We start from the raw sequence: 6,380 nt of genomic DNA, 5'->3' as shown, positions 1-6,380 counted from the left end.
GCGAGGGACGGGTGCCGGCTAACGCGTCAGCAGCCGTCGGCTGCGGAGGCAACGCCCAGCTCGCGCTGTACCGCGCTTTCGACGAGCGGCTTGGGTCCGTTTTACGTCCACGCTACCTCAGCGCTTCCTCATTGCCCAGTGCACACGCGGAGGGAGCGATTGGGCTGCAGACGCGCGTGGAATCGGCCCGTTCTCAGCTTTCCCCAGCAGCGGGGTAGAGCTGGCATCTTCCCTGATGCGCCAGTTCACTTCTGGAGGGGAGGGAGGGAGGCAGCTTTAGGGCAGCCCGTGTAACTGTCTGTGCCTGACGCCTTAGAGCTGACACCTCATTTAATTCGCCTGAGTTAACCCTCCCTGACTATCCTGTGTATGAGCGTCATTCGCGCCCCGCTCAGATGCGCGGTGCTTTTTCTCTCCATGCACAATGCCGAACGGTCACTTCCCCGAAACAGCCTTCTCCACGGCAGAGCTTCACGTGGGCTGTGCTTACAACTCACCCTTGTTACACGTCACGGTTGCCAGTGTAAGCTGTAAGTACTCGCTTTCCAAAAGTGGTGAAGAAGAATTGAAAAGTTTCTATTTGAAAAAGAAAAGGATATAGGTAAGGTGAAGGCAGGTGCCTGAGCTGGAACCTGTCTAGGATAAAGAGGTTTAACACTTCTCCTAAGCATTTGTAAAATAGCTTGTTTTGCGGGAGGTTAAACTAGAAGATGATTTTCTCTTTTACCTTTAAAGAGGTTTAACATTAGACATCATAAATTTTACAGAAAAATATATTTTTATGGAAATAAAGATTCTATGTTGAAGCTAATAAAGTGACAATTACTTGTACTATACATTCTATTGAATTATTAAACTTGTATATCATACATTCCTAAGCCCCTGTTTTTTCACGTCTTTGCTTAAGTAATTATTTATTTCATTAAATGTCAGCAAACATTCCCAGAAAAAACTATGCATTAAAGCATTGTGCCTTTTTCTTGTTTCAAGAACAATTTCCCAAGCTGAAAAAGTTCCAAACAATGAGCTCACCTGAGATTTACTGCAATTAATTCTACCTCAGGATACGCAATTCACTGGATTTATCTGCAGGTCTGTGGATGCAACCAAGAGATGATTTCACTGGTGCTTTGACATGGAGCGCTGAAACTGTTCTCACTTCCATACTGTTTGCCAGTGTCATCAAAATGATGCATTTCACCATTTCACAAAAGAAATTAACATTCATTTCTCTAAATGAAAATTTATGAACTGATGTCAATAATCTTTCCATAAGTTGACAGCTTGCAATAAAATCAGTCAAGGATGTTTTAAATAGGAATCATACACCTGAAGCATTTCTTTATGTTTTCACCAGTTATGAGGGCTTCAGTATCTTGAAAAGAAATTCTAGCTTGTTATTCTTGACATAAAGCTGATATTTTAAAAACCAATTACCTCTGGATCATATAGACATTTCTTTCTTGAACTGGGGTAGCAGTGTTCCAAGTATATTTCCTTGGAAAGCTTGAACATACTATTTTCAGAAAAACTCAGCAGAGTTTTTCTCCCTGAACATCCGATCAGATGATTTGAAGCAAATCAAGCAAATTAATTCTATTATTGGAAGAGTAAATCCTTGCCCAGTTTTGGACAGACTATCTACTGTGTTTGATAGCTTAAAAATCTTATTTCAATAACCTCTATTTTCTGACTGGTACTTATTTATTGCTGTTGTTCGTTAAGATAGGCTGTCTCTCTGTTACTGTAGATATACAAACCCAAGAACTCAAGACTGGGAATGTAAGGAAGCCCTTTCCTCATCCTCGGCTCACAGTTATCATAAGCTCTGGGAAAAACATTCTGCGTGATTTTGTTTTTGGTTTTTGTTTTTTTTTTTTTTTAAGTCTTCAGAGGACTGAGAAGGTGAGGTAGGAGGGCAGGTTGGACTGTAAGGACCTGCATACACACACAAAATAAATTATCTGAAGACAAACAGTTACTGATAACTTTCTTCTTTTGGTATGTGCTTATATATACATTCATATGGTTTGTGACTCCAAGCAGTGCACCTCCTAAAACTCCATATACCCAGAGAAAGGTCATGCAGTCAATATGGAATAAGGACTCTGGGACTGCTCTCCCATATGCAGCCTCATGTATCAATACTTCAGCAGTAATATGAGACATTCTGCAAAGAAGCCACTTACACCACTTGAATTCTATCCATACATACTATGACAGCTGAATGTTCAAAATCTTCACAGAAAGCCTGTGGCAATAATTCCATGAGAGAGGAAAGGTAAAGCATTTTGCAAGTGTATCTTGCAATTAAAGCTAGGTAGGTCAATACTCAAAATCAGGAAGAGGTGAGAGATAGGGTTTTTTTCTTCTTTAAAAGTTGTTCATTTTCTTAGTACCTTTTGTGCCTTGTTCATTCCATCAGCAGCAGTATCCATGACAAGAGAGAGTGTAGGGGTACAAACCAGAAAATCTATATGGACAAATAGACTGGACGCTGTCTAATAATTCACTTGGATATGGAAGCATGGATGAAGTTGGTTACTACAGAAGATTCAACACAGAGTTTATCAGTTGTCAAGAAGAGACTTCTCAGGGCAGAAGAGTCATTGAAAATATCAAGGATTCCTTCAGAATATCTCATATCCTCTTTGAGGGGATCCTGTAGGGCAGACATCACCCAGCAATGCGGGTCTATAACTGGAATGACATTATATAGCACTGGTAATTAGAACAATTATTTCTGTATAGCTTCAATTATGCATGCAGATGTTACACTCTACAATCTAATCAACTATTCATGAGAAAGATACCAGGCTCTCTGCAGAAGACAAAACATCACTATATGTTGCAGGAGTCTTCCTTTGAGTCCCAGTTTTCAGTATATTTCTTCGCATAACTGAACCGATGAATTTATTCTAACTATTTTTCAATCATTTTTAAGTATCAGGGTTAGGATTGCTTTAAAGGAAATCAATCAAGAACTTTGTTTCGAATCATTTTCTCTAGTTCAGGGAATATTTTCCTTTCAGTAAAATTGATGCTGCAGTGAATATTCTTGTTTGGCTAACTAATGCCTTTTTCATTTTCTTTTCTTTCAAAAGTGCTGAAAACAAAACACAGTACAACATCAAAGAAAACCGGTCCCTGGGGTGGCATGTAGAAACTCAAAGTTTCTCAGACCTTAGAAGCATTTTCCAGTGAAAGAATTCAGGTTACAGGAACATTTCCCCCTACTACTTAGTGAAAAATAGTTTGCTTCTTTAAACTAAAAAATCAGAGCAAGACATATTAACATCTTATGTTCTAGACTGCTACGATGCCAGAGGTGGGTCCTACGGACAGTGGGATCAGCGCATCCTCTACCCCAGCTGGTCACCTTGTCTACTCCAACAAGTGCCAAAAGTAACCTGAGCTCTTAACTTTGAGCCTTGGTACATATAAGGTCTAAAATAGCTTAGAGCAGGCATTTACAAAGTACCTACGAATGCTATAAATAGCTTCATATAATATAAACATCGAGCATTATCAGGATGAGCGGACAAGCTGGTCTTGTAAGGAAACAACTGCTGAAGTATTTCAGAAATTGGAATATTCTCAATCACATTATTTTTTTTTGTGTTCCACGTTGCCCCACTGAAGCTAGCAACAATTCTTTCAAACTGCCAGCAAAAACCAATAACCTTGCTGCTGAAAGTGTGGTTTCTTTCTGCTTCAACAGTCACAATTCAGCTGATCACCTTTCAGTATCTCAGAAAAAAACCCTACTTTTTTTTCTTCATTCAGCCAATATTCAGTAAGAGTGATAGGTTTGAAGAATTAAAACAAGCCCATATTACTATTCTGTAAGCTGAAATGTGCTTCTGGCTTGTTAAAAGAGAATGGAGAAGATTTGCCATGAGTTCTTGATCACACTGAAATGCAATTGCATTTATGTTTTGCTATGCTTTGTTTGAAGCCCCATAGCTGCCCTCTTCCCCTGAGCCTTTGGTAAGCAAAAGACTGTGAAGACTGCTAAATAACGTTTGGCACCTAGATATGGGATGGAGTCATAGACTGCACTTGGAAAACCAAAGAATCACAGGCACTATTATGCCTGGTTTTCCTCTGTTCATCATCTGTGAAAAACTCAGGTGGAAATTACTGTAGTAATGGTGGTAGAAAGAAGGTAATGACCAGTCAAGAAACTCTCCAGATCAGTCTCAAAAGACTAGCAGTTTGGTGTACATGTTAGAGGTTGAAGAAAGGAGAAAAGGAAGGAAGACAGTTCAGAAGTCCTTTCACATAGATGAACATTCCTCCTTACCTAGTAAAAATAAAATGTTCTTTTAACGGCTGCCTCCAAGCCTTCTGATCCCGTGTCTTGAATAACAGAATTGTGTGTCCGAGACAACCATACTTTAACTTAAAATTTGGAAACAAAGAACTCTTTTCCCTGCTCCCCAAAGACTCCTTCGCTTGAATTCTGGGTCAGCTAAAATAGTCACTGACAGCATGAATGCCACCAAATGTAACAGATCCAAGCCCTTTTGAATGTAACCATCTCTGTTCTCTTTAATTTAATTTCTTTCTTGGCCTTCTGCAAGGGCAAAAATTTTACAGAGACTGACACTGAAATCAAGCTCCAAAATCATACAGAGCTAACTTAGCTCTTTGTTCACAGCCTCAGCAAACAGCTGACTAGAAGGAAAAAGAAGATGGTTAATCAGAAAGGTAAAGTACTGTGACGTACAACGTATTATCTCTTTCTTTGTGGTTGCCCTTATCACTATTATTTATCAATCACAGCACAGCCAATGCTAGCTGAAAAACAGCAAAGACAACTAATGTTTCCAGGACCAAGACTGTCCCAGGGACCGAGCCTGTCAGAAGAAACACCACATCCATGCTATCTAACTCATTCCAAAATAAAAGTAGCTTTTACGTACAGAATCAGAAAAAGACTGGAGAAGAACTACAGAAACAGAACACAAGGAGTAGAGCAACACCCAAGGTAAAAGCTGACATTGGTTAAGGTATATAACAAACCCGAAGAGAAATGTTTAAATGATATTTGCACATTTAGAGATATAAATGTAGAAAAGGTAGCAATTCTCTAAATTTATAAAGTCAGTGAGAAATACTGAGAATACAGTGTGAAGAATTACTTACAACAAAACACTTAAGAGCCCATACTTGGTTTTAGCCATAAGAATAGACACTGGACTAAAAGAGTGCTATCTACGCGCTTGATATTAAGCAGATGTTTTTAAGCATCTTTCTGGAGAGGGACTCATAATGCTTGAGTAAAGAAACTGTGACATTGTATGTCAAAACAAAAAACTTGCTAACTAGCATTCTAAGAGACGTAGCGAACAGTGTTGTGCTTAATGGTTATGACACTTTTTATTTTTTACTATTTATTTAGCAGAGATATTGAAAAGAAGAGACATTAGTATTACAGTTTTGATGCATTATTGTTGAAGTATGGTTTTGATACCTACCTCATAGCAAACAAAAGTAGAGGTTAAAAAAGTTGTCATAATGTTCTTCAAATACAGAGTTTCATGGTGATATTATTAGAATTCAGTATTGAAATGGAATTAAGTTCATCTGTGATTTCTCATGGAAAGAGATGACAATACACCAAACCCTTATAAAATCTTAAAAGGAAGAGAGATCTGGAGAAATACAATCATGTTCAACTATATGCTAAGCAGTTAGAAAAAAATACTTAAATTGCAGAGTAGGTTACTCTGCATCACAAATTTCAGACTCACCTTCTTCAAACACTGTCCATTTTTGTTGCATTTGGAAGTCTAAGAAATTAATCTTTGTCTTCTTTCTGCTCTTCTGTAGACTGGGAATATATTGGGGGCTAGAGGAGAAATATTTTCTTATCAAGGTTGATTAGAAGCTATTGGTTGACTAAATAACTAGAAAGCCAAGTTACAGTTAAGTTCTTCTGAAATCCAGGAAAAAGAAATAAATTTAAAAATGTTTTTAATACAAAGAAACACTAAACCACTATAAAACACAGAAATGAGACTTATATAAACAATTCTCATGCTTAGCTTAGTAATGAGTGCTTGAAGAAAACCCCCTGAGAGAGATTTCAGCTGCCAGCATTTAAGCCAAACCTAATATGGCCTTAATTCTTGAGAGACTATTTTAGGGCCTGACTCGATTTTAATTAAAATAAGCACAAATATTTCCATGGAGTTTTGAGAACTGGAATTGTTTCATACATGCTCTTTTTGCAAGATAGAACATGAGGAATTTAATATTTGCATGCATATTTACAGATACATATATTTATATATTTCAGACAATTCTATACAGAAAAGTCAGTATTTCAGTTTATATCTCTATCTCTATCTCTATCTCTATCTCTATCTCTA

General features: G+C 37.9%; 1 protein-coding gene across 1 annotated transcript in view; it reads right to left on the bottom strand.

Annotated features, from left to right (window-relative positions):
* Nucleotides 1–1,850: 1,850 nt before the first annotated feature.
* C2H10orf67 (chromosome 2 C10orf67 homolog) overlaps nucleotides 1,851–6,380 on the bottom strand; it is a gene marked incomplete at its 5' end in the record, with an annotated part of 46,990 nt that continues 42,460 nt past the window's right edge. Inside the window, 2 exon segments of the mRNA XM_075495419.1 lie at nucleotides 1,851–2,700; nucleotides 5,760–5,839.

This window comes from Mycteria americana, chromosome 2, assembly GCF_035582795.1.
Source record: "Mycteria americana isolate JAX WOST 10 ecotype Jacksonville Zoo and Gardens chromosome 2, USCA_MyAme_1.0, whole genome shotgun sequence".
NCBI lineage: Eukaryota > Metazoa > Chordata > Aves > Ciconiiformes > Ciconiidae > Mycteria > Mycteria americana.
Note: the sequence above shows the minus strand (reverse complement) of the source record. Positions and strands in the feature narration are given on the sequence as shown.